This window comes from Rhinatrema bivittatum, chromosome 4 (genome assembly GCF_901001135.1).
Source record: "Rhinatrema bivittatum chromosome 4, aRhiBiv1.1, whole genome shotgun sequence".
NCBI classification, from domain to species: domain Eukaryota; kingdom Metazoa; phylum Chordata; class Amphibia; order Gymnophiona; family Rhinatrematidae; genus Rhinatrema; species Rhinatrema bivittatum.
In genome coordinates this window covers 424,329,236-424,342,068 of record NC_042618.1, presented here as the reverse complement: position 1 = coordinate 424,342,068, position 12,833 = coordinate 424,329,236, and the positions used below count along the sequence as shown (strand labels likewise).

Genomic DNA, 12,833 nt, shown 5'->3' with positions numbered 1-12,833 from the left:
ATGTGACGGGGGCTATCGGTGCCATTGGCCGGCCCCTATCACATGGTAGGAGCAATGGATGGCCCGCGCCATTTTATAAGATGGCGCAAGCTGTCCATTGCTCCTACCATGTGGCAGGAGCCGGCCAATGACTGATAGCCCATGTCACATGGTAAGGGCAAAGGGCCATCGGCGCCATTTTGATTAGTGGCAGCCGATGGCCCGAGAGCGGGAAATCGCTCCTGGGACCCCCGCTGGACCACCTGGTACTTTAGGAAAGTTTGGGGTTTTTTTTTTCTGTGTGCCCTTTCTCCCCCCCCCCCCCCAAAAAATGATACGAAAACCACATGAAAATTGTGGGGTTTTCCTATCGTTTTTCAGGGACCCCCGATACTTGATGGATTAGAAAATATCGTACTATATTTTCATCCGTCAAAAAAACAATGCACATCCCTATTAAAAAGTGAGGTGAAAGGCTATTTTAGCCAAAAGATCTTCATTCAAAAATAGGAAGAAGGCTCTATCAGAGGAAAATAGGATAAAACATAAGCATTGGCAAGTTAAATATAAGACAGGCTAAGAAAGAATTTGAAAATAAAGTTGGCTGTGGAGGCAAAAACTCATAATGAAAACTTTTTAAAAACATATCTGAAATAGAAAGCCTGCCGAGGGAGTTGGTTGGACCATGAGATGTTAGAGTGGTTAAGATAAGGCCATCATGGAAAGACTAAATGTATTCTTTGCTTCATTGTTTACTGAAGAGGATTTTGAGGAGATACCTGTTCCGGAGACAGTTTGAGGTGATGATTCAGATGAACTGAACCAAATCACCATGAATCTGGAAGATATGGTAGGCCAGATTAATAAGAGTAGTAAATCACCTGGATCGGATGGTATACACCCCAGGGTTCTGAAAGAACTCAAAAATGAAATTTCAGACCTATTACAATTAATATGTAACCTATCATTAAAATTATCCGTTGTACCTGAAGACTGGAAGGTAGCCAATACAGCCCCGATATTTAAAAAGGGCTCCAGGGGTGATCCGGGAAACTATAGACCAGTGAGCCTGACTTCAGTGCCAGGAAAAATTATGGAAACTGTTATAAAGAATAAAATCACAAAACATTTAGATAGACATGGTTTAATGGGACACAGCCAGCATGGATTTACCCCAAGGCAAGTCTTGCCTCAGAAATCTCCTACATTTTTTGAAGGGGTGAATAAATATAGGAGGTGATGTCCTTTTGTGGATTGCAAACTGGTTAAAAGACAGGAAACAGAGTAGGATTAAATGGTCTGTTTTCACAGTGGAAAAAGGTAAATACTGGAGTGCCTTAGGGATATATACTTGGACCAGTGCTTTTTAATATATTTATAAATGATCTGAAAAGAGGTATGATGAGTGAGGTTGATCAGATTTGCGGATGACACAAAATTATGCAGAGCAGTTAAATCTCAAGTGGATTGTGATAAACTGCAGGAGAACCTTGTGAGGCTGGAAGATTGGGTGTCCAAATGGCAGATGATATTTAATGTGGACAAGTGTGAGGTGATGGATATAGAGAAAAATAACCCATGCTGTAGTTACACAATGTTGGGTTCTATCTAGTTACCACCAAGGAAAGATCTAGGCGTCAGTGGATAATACATTTAAATCATTGGCTCAGTGTGCTGTGGCGGTTAAAAAAAAAAAAAAAAAAAAAAAAAGCAAACAATGTTAGGAATAATTAGGAAGGGACTGGCGAATAAAATGGAAAATGTCAATGCCTCTGAATCGCTCCATAGTAGACCGCACCTTGAATACTGTGTGCAATTCTGGTTGCTGCATCTCAAAAAAAAAAAGATATAGTTGCACTGAAAAGGCTAAAGAGGTTAGGGCTGTACAGTTTGGAGAAGAGATGGCTGAGAGGGAATATGATCGAGGTCTACAAAATCATGAAAGGACTTGAACAAGTTAATGTAAATCGGTTATTTATTCTCTCAAACAATAAAAGCACTAGGGCACACTCCATGAAGTTAGCAAGTAGCTCTTTTAAAACAAATCAGAGAAATTTTTTTTTTCACTCAACATGTAATTAAGTTCTGGAATTCATTGCCAGAGGATGTGGTTACAGCAGTTAGTGTAATTGGGTTTAAAAGAGGTTTGGATAAGTTCCTAGAGGAGAAGTCCATAAACTGCTATTAATCAATAAGGAATAGTAGCTTGAGATCTATTTAATGTTAGGGTACTTGTGACTTGGACTGGCTACCATTGGAAATAGGATGCTGGGTTTGATGGACCCTTGGTCTGACACAGTATGGCATGTCTTATGTTAAGTCCCAAAGCAAAGAACATCAAGCGCATTGTGTGATTTATCAAGAAGGCTCCTCATCCAGTAAAAACATTGATAGCAGTAATTTGTTATGGGTTTGATACTTGCTTGTTTTGATTGTAAATTTTATTATCTTTATCATAAGGCTTGGGTGGTAACTGCACAAAGCAGCAGTTTCTGCCCGTAAGAGGAACATGGGGGTGGGGAAGGAGGAGTCAAGCAGGTGGCATGTCAGAAGCATGGCTCCGAGCGGCTGTCTTGCTGCTCTTATTACTTCTGCTACTACTATGCCATCAAAGTGGAAAGAGAAACATGGGGGTAACCTGCACGGTGCAACAGATACTACCATAAGAAGCTTGCTGGACAGATTGGATGGACCATCTGGTCCTTTTCTGCCGTCATTACTATCAGGCCGATTCAGTACGGTGCACTCAGGCCGAGCACACCGTTAGCCCCGTTTTGGACGTGCGTTTTTGATGCACTATTATTACCCCTTATACATTAAGGGGTAATAGCACGTGGAAAACGCGCGTCCAACCCCCCTGAAACTAATAGCGCCCGCAACATACAAATGCGTGTTGATGAGCCTATTTATTTATTATTTTTTTTATACACCGACATTCGATCTGAGATATCACATATTAGTCATGCTCGATACAGAAAGTAAAGGGGCAGATTTTTAAAAAGTACATGCACACGTACTTTTGTTCGCGCACCTGGCGCAAACAAGAGTACGCCAGATTTTAATAGATACGTGCGTAGCTGCACGTATCTTTTAAAATCCGGGGTTGGCGCGCACGCAAGGTTGCACAAAATCGGCAGCTTGCGTGTGCCGAGCCGCACAGCCTGCCTCCATTCCCTCCGAGACCGCTCCGAAATCAGAGCGGCCTCGGAGGGAACTTTCTTTCCAGCGCCCCCCACCTTTATTTCAAAAGTTACGCCTGCCCGGGCCGGCTGCCGGCGTGCCATGTTCCGGTCCGGGGAATGCCCCTCTGACGCGCTGGCCACGACACGCCCCCGACATGCCCCCCAGGAAAGCCCCGGGACTTAGCGCGTCCTGGGGCTTGTGTGCGCCGCCGAGCCTAAGCAACATAGGCTCGGCGCGCGCAGGGGGTGGAAGGGGCAGCTTTTCGGTGGTTAATCTGCCCCAAAATGTGCAGCCAAGCCACACATTTTACTCTCAGAAATTAACTCCTGCCAAAGGCAGGAGTTAATTTTGGCCAGCACCGGGACAGTGTACAGAAAAGCAGAAAAAAAATGCTTCTCTGTACACCCTCCGACTTAATATCATAGCGATATTAAAATCGGAGGCCCCAAAAATAAAAAATAAAAAAAATCTGCCTGCGTCCCGCGGGTTGGAAGACGGACGCTCAGTTTTGCCGGCGTCCATGTTCCGAACCCGTGGCTGTCGGCGGGTTCGACAACCGACACCGGTAAAATTAAGCGTCGGCTGTGAAAACAGCCGCCACTTCCGCCAATAAGGAGGCGCTAGTGTCCCTAGCGCCTCCTTATTAGCGCGGACCCTAATTTGCATACTGAATCGTGCGCCTGGGAGAGCGGGCGCTCGCCTCAGAGCGTCGGCTATCCCGCGCAGTTTACTGAATCGGCCTGTACGTTAGATTACATTCAGCTGCTTTAGGTATTTCCCTGTCCCTGGAGCACTTACCATCTAAGGACCAGGTTTACTAGGGCTTTTCTCCTATTCTTTGCCTATGGGAACAATACTTAATAAAATCAGGCCCTAAGTTTGTACCTGAGGCAATAGAAGGTGAAGTGACTTGCCAAAGGTCAGAAGCAGTGTCAGCAAGATTTGAACCCTGGCTTCTTTGGTTCTCAACCTGCTGCTCTAACCACTGGGATCCTCCTCCATTCCAATGCCAAATATGAAACCAAACAGCCTGTCTTGGTTGTACTGGTGCACCTCCAAATCATTGTTTCCACCTAGGCACAGGAAGGCAGGGCAGGAAGCGATGGGATGGTAGAACGCGAGACAGCGGACTGGTATTAGGATGCCGAGCCGTTCACCTGTCCGTTTCTGAATCAGGTCCATCTTGGGCTGACCATGGCAAACGTCAGTCAGTCCCCTCTGAAACCAGTTTGATGTCCTGTGTGAGAAACGAGCTGGCAGTTTCCCTCCAGTTCTCAGCGTGCACAGCGTTAAGGAACGCACCATCACAAGGCACACTAACTGGGACTTGTTATCACCTCTGCTATGCTCACCAAAATGAGTCCCGCCAGCGAGGTGGGATCCCTGCTCTGCACTAGCAAAGTGAAGTGGAAATGGTTTTAAGTGTTTAACTTATTCCTGGGCTGAGAATATGAGCTGCTGCTCCTTTCCAGCAGCACCAGTTAAATTTCTGCCTCCACCCTTTTGTCTTGTTTCTTCTTTAGTAAAGTCTGTTAGTTACATGCCAAGGTAGCTTTCCACCCTCTGGTAATTGCTGAGTTTGTAGAATCTGAGGTGTAGACGGGCACTAACAGACGGCACACCTGATAGAAGAAGACAGCTTTCATCTTTGATTGCAGAGTTGGTAGCATGCTGATTAAAATGAGGTTTGTCAGCATATTACAGACATATCTAGAGAGAGAGAGAGAGAACAGAGTACAATAGAATTGAATTGAATTGGTCTGGGGGGAACCTGGGCATCTTCAGGCAGTTCAATCTGGCTCTGACTGTAATTTGCAATAGCTTTTGTGATTATTTCATCCTTTCCTTTGGAATGTGATAAGATATCAGCTCCTCCTCCTGCTATGTAGGCTCCTCCCTGTGGATTGCTGGAACCGTGTGCATGAGCTCTGAGCCTGCAGCAGGTTGCACCCATCTGGACCCCTCCCCCGCTCCTGTGCCAGCCTCCTTCTCCCACAGAACTGGGCACGCAGGCAGTGTGCCGTGTCCCTGCACTGCTGGCACTCATCTAGGGAAGCAGATACGGAATCAGAGGTTTTCTAAGGCACATCCACCTAGTGCCACAAGAATGCAGATGTGGAGATTAATGTCCCCACTCCTATGCCAACCTCAGAGACAGAAGAGGTTACAATGGGAACCAAACACAGAGTACAGAGAGGGGCTCCCCTGATGAAGATATAATTTGAAAAAAAGGCCATGTTTTGCTGACACTTGTACTATGATGACTCCACTTTGAGTGGATATGCTGAAAGGTTATTTTACATGCAAAAAGGCATGTAAAACGACAAAGAATCCCACCCCATTCCGTCAAAACAAGGAGTACCACAAGGTTCTTCACTTTCCCCTACCCTATTCAATATATATCTACTCCCTTTATGCCAGCTACTCAATAGCCTCAACCTCACCCATTTTATATACGCGGACGATGTGCAAATCATAATCCCCATCTCGGACCCCATCTCCTCTACGCTAAATTTTTGGAACAACTGCCTACATGCCATCAACCTGCTTCTCTCGAGTCTCAACCTGGTCCTAAATACGTCCAAAACGGAACTCCTGGTTATCTCCCCTAGCGATAACTACCCCTTCGCCAATAATGCAATTATCCCACTAGCAAGCCAGGTCAGAGACCTTGGGGCCACCCTTGACTCTATAATGAATTTCAAAAAATTCATTAACGCTACAACCAAAGAATGCTTCTTCAAGCTACAGGTCCTGAAGCAACTAAGACCGCTCTTACACTTCCAGGATTTCCGTTCAGTGCTTCAAGCAATACTGTTTTCAAAGATCGACTATTGTAACGCTCTACTACTCTGTCTCCCCGCTTCGTTTACCAAACCTCTACAGATGCTGCAAAACGCAGCGGCCAGGATCCTTACAAACACACGGCGCAAGGACCATATCACTCCAATCCTAAAAATCTTACACTGGCTTCCCATTCAATATAGAATACTTTCCAAAGCTCTCACTATCATCCACAAATCCGTCTACCAACTCACCTTCCCTCTCGAACTACATACTTCCGCAAGGCCGATCAGAACTGCCTACAAAAGTTCGCTCAAGGCCCCCCCCCCCAACAAATCCTCAGTCCAACTCTATTCACAAGCGAGCACTTTCGACAGCAGGTCCACTACATTGGAATTCGCTTCCCCAAGACTTACGCCAGGAACAATGCCATCTAACATTCAGAAAGAAACTTAAAACCTGGCTGTTCGCACAAGCCTACCGTTAAAGGAACCTCTTTCAACCAACACTGTCTCTCACCCTTCGACCTCTCCCTAATCCCTCCCCCCCACTCACTGGACATACCATGTTAATAACCACCTAGGATAAATCTCTGTTTATGTATTACTAATTTATTGTTTTTGTTGATTATATTTATCACTCTTCAGTTGTTATAGTTTAAATTCTGCCCTGTCTTCCATCTCCCATGTTTTACACTCCTTGTTTAATGTAACTTTATCTTCAACCTAGATGTTGATTGGTTTTCCCCTGTTCTATTGTAAACCGGTACGATAAGACCTGGTCTTGAGTATCGGTATAGTAAAAAGTTAAATAAATAAAATAAAAAAGGAAAAAGCATGAAAAGAGAAAATTTATAGGTCCCATAATGGCAAACATGGGTTAGTCCATAGAGCGAAAACTGGTTGAACCCTAGTATGAGGACCCGAAAACATTAATAATTTTGGAAGTGACATCACCAGCAAACATGGGCACCTAGGGAATTGATTAAAAAATCCAGAATCAGCTTCAGAAAGTATCTTCTCCTGTATCCAGCAGCTTGCTTTGCCTTGGGAATTAGGACGGCAACAACAAAGAAGTTCTGTTTTAGAAAAATCCCATCTGCTGCTTTTACCTTTCCTTCATGTACTGAAAAACTTTTAGGAACCACTGTGGACAAAAAGTTAATATTAATTTTTAATGGTTAAACTTCTGAGATGCAATGCTTAGCATTTTTCTCTCCTAAGCTGCCCTTTCAGCTTAGGAGAGAAAAATGACTTTTCCTTTCATTTATCACATTAAAAACTCACCTTTTGAGATGGACAACATTTGTACAGTCCAATTGTTCCCATCTGCTTACTTTCGCTTAGGCCATCTTGATTGAGGGATTCTTTTAAGTCATTCAGAGATGGCAGGACTACAAAATAAAACAAAAAAATCCCATTTTATTGTTAGTCTTATGTAACTCTATTCTCAAGAGACCCAGAGCAATTTACAACACAATTTCAATAACAATTCCATCTGTATAAAAGTTACAATATCATGAAAACAGAGGAAATACATCACAATTTCCAATAACAATTACATCAGCATATGCTCACATAGACCTCTGGAGTCCACTGGTCTTATTCCATCTGCAGCAAGATATTTTCACATCCGTAAGTGAATAATAACTCAAGGCTCAGCAGCTTGTCCCCAGTTCCATCGCTCATATACCACCCTAGCGCTTGCTCGCTCTCTTCCCCGCACATTCCACACATTACAAATTGAGAAGGGAGGTATCAATTTGGATTAAACCAGTAAGAATTTTTTTTCTTTTTACAAACTGCAGAAAAGAATTAAGATTAGTAACAAACTTATTACAATATCCTGTGACCTTATCCCACCTGCTTATTTCACAAGGACAGAATATGCCTGGGAGTGGAGGGGTTAGGGCAGCAGGCTGCAAGCCAGTGTTCAAATCCAGCTGCCTTTTCCTTGTGACCTTGGGGGTCAAACTTAGGGGGTCATTTACTGAGCAATTTTCCCCTAGATCCAGAATGGGAGAAACACTTTAGTGAAAAGGTCCCTTAAGTTGTAAAACCTCTGGGATAGGGACGTGCCTATAGCACCTGAAGGCAATCTGCTTTGCAGTGCAGAAAACTGGAAGATGAATCTTCCACTTATGAGCTCTTTCCTTCAGAGGAGTGCAGTGCCCGAGATCAGTTTGGACATGAAGTCCCTCTTCCTTTCCTCTGATTCTACTGGAGTCTGGGAATTGTGGCGCCTTTGGGTTAGATCAGCATGAAAATCATCCAGAGGTAGCGAGGTGGATGAGCTTAGCGATCACGAACCTTCCCTTCCTGGGATGTCACATCTGGAGAAGGAAGCGTGGCGATCTATACAGCTCCCATACATCTGTGCAGGGCTCTCTTGGGGGGGAGAAAATTTCAAACAAAAGCTGCAAAAAGTTGCCTCCAGATCCAGTAATGGCTGTTAGAACTCCACACTTTGCTTAAACTAAAAACTTTAAGAGCTTTCCCTGGTGGCTCGGGAATAAATAAAACGTCTGATAATATTCGGGGCTCATAGGACAGCAGTTTGGCGAAAGGCTAGTGCGTAGGCGGGGAGTGGCCTTTTCACACCCACTGACGCACGCGGGCTGTAGGCAGCTGAGGCGTCGCCCACCAGCACTTAAACCCTGGCATTGCCACCCCTTCCGAACTGAGCCCAAGAAAGAGTTAATTGCAGTCTTTTCCCTGCTCAGAACAGTAATTATTCATACTAATTGCTTATTTAGAGGAGAGAGAAAAAAAAAAACAATCCCCCAGCAAGCCACCCTCCCCCTGGAGCTGTAAAGAGAGCAGTGCAGGTGCAACGGATTAAAGCTACCCTGGGAGGGTCTGGGGAAGGATCTGCAGAAGCAGGGCAAGGCCGGGTTAGACCCAGTAGAGAGAATGCACTTCCTCCAGGCCATCCTTCGCTGGAAGACTCGGCGAGGTAACTATCCTACTCCTGGAATGCGTGTATTTCTTTTCTTTCGCTGCTGTTAGCATTCTTCTTTAATGGGCAGCTCTCGTTTTACTGCTGTATGACAATCCAGTCTTTGTTTTTGGTTTGGGGTTTGTTTTTTTTTCTCGTCTCTGTTTGATATTCCAAATGGATGCTTTTAAGTTCTCCGTGTCAGACGCTTGATGATCTTAAGTGGAAGCTGTCACAGCAGAGAGGAGGTCAGAAATCTGCTGGTGAGGGTTTGTAACTCTAAATAAACCAACCCAGAATTTCTGGGCGATCTCGCAGAGAAAAATATTGCACTGTGTAAACGGGATTACTCATCCAAGAAAGAGGATGTAAACCAGCCTCTTGCATTAAAGAGGGTTTCTTAAGAGAGGATTTTTTTTTACAAGCTGTAAGGAAGGATTTTTTTTTTTATATGTATATATGCTTTTATATGTAAGGCCTGTCGCTCTATACTTCCCTGCATTCTCAGTCTGGAGCCTTAATCTAATTTGCTTTCTAAATGAATCTGGAAACTAACTTCAGACCAGTACTTTAACTGTTTTCAGTGGACGTGGATTGTAATTTATTTTTTTTTAAACTTCATCTGAATTCTATTTTGAATGGTTAGCAAGGAGAGCTGAATGGGGATTTAGGTGTAGCTGCAGCTCCTGAGAGTCCAATCTGTCATGAATTTAAACCAGCCTCTTGAACTAGAAATTAAAAAAAAAAAAATTGACAGTTGATTTGTTTGGGCCTTGAATAGGTGAAGACTAGATAAATTGTACTAACAAAGTCTTGTATTCCCTGTATTATATTTTGAGCAGTGGGGTCAGTTATTCTATAGGACACATTACTCTTCATAAAATCTTTCTCTGTTCTGTAGTCCATGAATGTATGGAAAAAAATTGCCAGTACATCTTCACAACGTGAGGTATAAAAGGCATAAAATATTGTTTGCCCTGCTATTCCTTGTGTTTAGGGCATCCAGTGTTGATGCGGTTATCCCTGTAAGTGCTGAAGGCTTGGGAGTCAGATCCTGTACATGCACATGTCAAAAGTAATTTCTGCCAATTCTTTAAAACACATGGCACTCAACTAGAGTGCTGTAGCAAGCTAGATGGTTGTATGCATAGGATTAAATAAGGAAAGTGTTTTGGCATGGGGAGGAATGGCAAAGGTGCAAGTAAATGTTAACTTTGGTCAAAGGAGAGTGGTGGGTGAGTTCTTGGTTTCCCTAGCCGTGATCATTCTAGACAAAATATTTCTGAAGGAGCAGGGCAGGGGAAGCACTGTACCTGTTCTGACTTTATTGTAAGTGTGAGGAGCCTGTGCTGCTAATGTCTGTGTCTGGTTTAGATATTTATCTACTGTCTTGTCTCCCAAATTAAAAAAAAAAAAAAAAGCTTTGGGAGCATCTGGTGTGTGCAAAATAATCTCTTGATGTCAGTTGTGACGTCAACGGGAGTTATGAAATCTTGTTCTCTGTCCCTCAACCCATGTGCGCAATTCATGTTACTGTGATCACTGAGTGCTGCTGCTGACTTTCTTCTATGGTGCTAAAAAGGCATGGGGTGATCTGGTCCCCCTTCCTCTAGGTTCAGCTGACTTTTTTTTTTTTTTTGGGGGGGGGGGGGGGGCAGTTACTTAATGTCCACTCTGTTCTGATCACCAGCCAATCCGTTGAAGAGGCTTCAGATTCTAAAGAAATTTTTTTTTTTTTTTCTGGAGTCTCTCCTGCAACACATTCCTTCTGTGTGATGGAGCAGCAGGTCTGACAGATGAGAACTCGCAGTCTCCCATTACAGAAAAGTGGTTAAAATAACACAAGTTTTAAACTTTTGAGTAATAGTTAAGAAAGAGAAACAAGACATCAGCGTTGCGCTGCGTTCCCCGCTCACATCCGCCTGCCCAACACCTCTTCTCATCTCCCCTCTACCATCGCCCCAGTCTAGACAGGATCCGGGATAGCCCGGGCTCTCTCAGCTCAGGATGATAGAAGGACTTCAAAGGGGTGTGGGATAAACACTGTGGATCCATAAAGTCCAGAGTGGGTGGCTTGCGGGAATGACAGCTACTACCTGGAGATAATACCCTTATTCAATAAACATACACACCGTTAATGCGACTCCAACATTGCTCTATGCTTCAATGGCAAGAGGAAATGTGGAAAAATGGATTTGCATTCACAAAAACGGGGAGTAGCTTGCTTGTTATGGCGATTACTACCCCGAATCAATTAAGCCTGAAACTTCACTTTCAATGCATATCCAGCGTAGCTCTCTGCTTCAACGGCAGGGGGGGGGTGAAAAAAAGTGGATTTATATTCAGACAACATCCAACAAGGACTGAATTGCACAGGCTGGGTAAACAAGCGTGGGAGTAGCTTGCTTATTGAGGCAGTTACTACCCCTACCAATTAAGCTAGATACTTCACTTAGATGCAGCTCCAGCACTGCTCTCTACATTAATGGCAGGGGTGGAAGGGAATTGGAACCAAAAAGTTACTAAGGGCCAAGAGTAACAGATAAGTATGAGAAAAAAACAAGTGTGAAAGCATGCTGGGCAGACTGGATGGGCCATTTGGTCATCTTCTGCCATCATATCTATGTTTCTATGTTAAACACATTTTTAAAAAATTAGCTTAATGCAAACATGGTAGGCATACAGAAAAATGTTTGTAATCTTCCATTATAACGGAAATATTTGTGTCATGAAAATTTTTTTTATTTTGGATCATTAACCTATACATATCTGTTCTTAAGCTCTCATGTATTTGTAGCATCTGTTGCCCAATAAATGGTTTAACAACCTATATAAATCTGCTTCTGTTACCCTTAAGTTACTAGAACTTTGATTTCCCCAATCCTCGCTATTGAAACAGAGTCTGACAGATTATTGAGCCTCTGTAATCCAACGAATGGGGAGGAGTCTGGTGCACATCAGCAGCTTTATCCCTTGCAAGAATGTAAGTCCAAAAAATGAGTCCCAAGTTTGAAAATACAATGTTAACTTTTCCAATTCATATTTATCAAATTTTAGAATGTGTCCATTAGAGACTGCTGCTTTCTTATAGCTCATTGGAGTTTATGTGGGTGCTTGATACTATTTAGGAGTGAAGTGGCCACTGTTGAGATGTTGACCTTGTAATAAGGAGCTATTTTTGAATTTTACTCGGTCAAAGGGTGTTGGCAGTGCTGCAGATTTATGATCATGGGAGCATAGGGCAGGCAGGTGCTGTGACACAGCAGGGCATAGTAATGAGGTGTGATCTGTTACTGTAACGCCTAAGAACTGAAACTGCTATACTGGGCGCAAAGATCCATCCAGCCCAGTATCCTGTGACAGTGGCAAATAAGTATCATGAAGATCATGTGTTCTGGTCCTGCCAGTTTGTCCTGAGCGTGGAGTGATATCCCTGCCTTGTGGGCCGCTATAAATGCCTTATCCCTCCTTGAACATGGTTACTCCTAGACCGGTGGCAATGAGGTCCCGAAATCAAGGCTCCTGCTGCAGACCTTTATCAGAATATCATCTCAAGCCTGTGTCGCTCTAGGGCAAGGTGTTTGATCAGGACTTTCGCATGCTATCCAGGGGCCATGTTGGCCATCCCCACTCCATATCCTAGTAAGGGTTGTCCACATGTTACACTGAAGGTTAAAGCCAGGTGGTTGTATTGAGCCAGAAACGAGGTGCTGCTTTAAAAAGGGGTTCTCTGGGTAAAGTTTCTCTTTTTTGGATTTAGAACTATATTTTTCCATGCTTCAGAAATTGCAAGGGTTTACAATCCCATGAAAAAGAGCCCAGGACTTCTTGACATGCATGGGAAAGTGGTGGGTGTCCTTACGACTGGGCAGAAGAAAGCATGGGTTGACGTTGCCAGGTAAGCCATCTGAACACTGATGGGACTGGCACAAGCTGCAGGAGATTCTGCT

General features: G+C 43.8%; 1 protein-coding gene and 1 long non-coding RNA gene across 3 annotated transcripts in view; one reads left to right on the top strand and one right to left on the bottom strand.

Moving 5' to 3' along the window:
• The window catches only part of GRIP2 (glutamate receptor interacting protein 2), a 288,825-nt gene that overhangs the window by 42,547 nt on the left and 233,445 nt on the right, over positions 1–12,833 (top strand).
• LOC115091258 overlaps positions 3,824–12,833 on the bottom strand; it is a 67,685-nt gene continuing 58,675 nt past the window's right edge. Inside the window, exons 1-3 of one of the 2 annotated variants that reach the window (XR_003856648.1) lie at positions 8,256–8,599; positions 7,233–7,339; positions 3,824–4,872 (exon numbers count right to left, since the gene is read on the bottom strand). This is a non-coding gene — a long non-coding RNA (uncharacterized LOC115091258). Of the gene's footprint in view, positions 4,873–7,232; positions 7,340–8,255; positions 8,600–12,833 lie in introns of those variants that run through there. The other variant, XR_003856649.1, reaches the window with a different exon arrangement.